The following is a 967-nucleotide window of genomic DNA, read 5'->3' on the forward strand; positions in this document are numbered from 1 at the left end:
GAATATTTATGAGAATGACTGGGATAATTGGAGAATCCCCATGAAATTTCCAAACCCAAACTCTTTGGGGTAAACCAATGATGTCAAACACAAAAAGAAACCCTACATTGACTTAGAAAACAACAAATTAACATTATGTTCTATTTTGTTTTTACTTTGTTAAGCATTTCCCAATTACATTTGGTTTGGGCATTTGACACGTTGGGCACTGGAGACCACAAAAAATACGCGCTTATCTGAAAGTCACGTAAGCCCACACGGTCACGATTTCCACTGCGTAAATTAGACAAAGCAAAATGCGGGAACCACAGCTGATGGTCCCATTTTAAAAACAATGTGTTTTATGTCTAGATGTCGGACGCATGGATTACCTTAGCATAGTCAGGTTTCTTATCTGCCACCTCGGACTGAAGGCCTCTGAGGGAAAGTCGATTGCTGTCATCGTACGGGCTTGCCTGAAGTCCTAGGAACAAGGAAAAATCGCCTTGCTTTAGAACATCCGCAAGACAGGCTCCTCTTGCACCGATAGCTGCTACAACTAACACATTTTATACCAACAGGCAGATCAAAGGGTTTCTCTTTCTGCCCAGGAGAAATCCCTTCAATTCCTTGCTATCTTTTTTCAGTAGTCAAAATCTCCGGCATGGGCTTGCATGGTACTTTCTTGGGTGGGTGGGTGCATTGACAATGTATTGTTATTTTTTTTTCTTTTTTGCTGAGCAATTCGGGTTAAGTGATTGAGACCAGCTTTGAACTGCGGTCCTCCTGATTTTTGGGTTGGTGCTCTACCCACTGCACCACCGAGTTGCTCCCACCATTATTATTTCTAAGGAAATTCCTCCCCTTTTGGAGGCTCCACCCCAGTGATGTGCAAGACCCGTGTCCTATCCTTCAGGGCACAAAAGAGAAATTTTACCTCCTTTTTTACCTCCTTCTTAGGTAAAATCAGCCTCTTGCTTCATTGATT

At 42.6% G+C, this 967-nt stretch overlaps 1 protein-coding gene across 1 annotated transcript in view; it reads right to left on the reverse strand.

Moving 5' to 3' along the window:
• LOC127552197 ((E2-independent) E3 ubiquitin-conjugating enzyme FATS-like) overlaps nucleotides 1–521 on the reverse strand; it is a 100,310-nt gene extending 99,789 nt beyond the window's left edge. Inside the window, exon 1 of the mRNA XM_051982705.1 lies at nucleotides 372–521. The gene's annotated coding sequence lies outside the window, so the exon portion shown is untranslated. The remainder of the gene's footprint in view (nucleotides 1–371) is intronic.
• Between the last annotated feature and the right edge of the window lie 446 nt (nucleotides 522–967).

This window comes from Antechinus flavipes, chromosome 2 (assembly GCF_016432865.1).
Source record: "Antechinus flavipes isolate AdamAnt ecotype Samford, QLD, Australia chromosome 2, AdamAnt_v2, whole genome shotgun sequence".
NCBI lineage: Eukaryota > Metazoa > Chordata > Mammalia > Dasyuromorphia > Dasyuridae > Antechinus > Antechinus flavipes.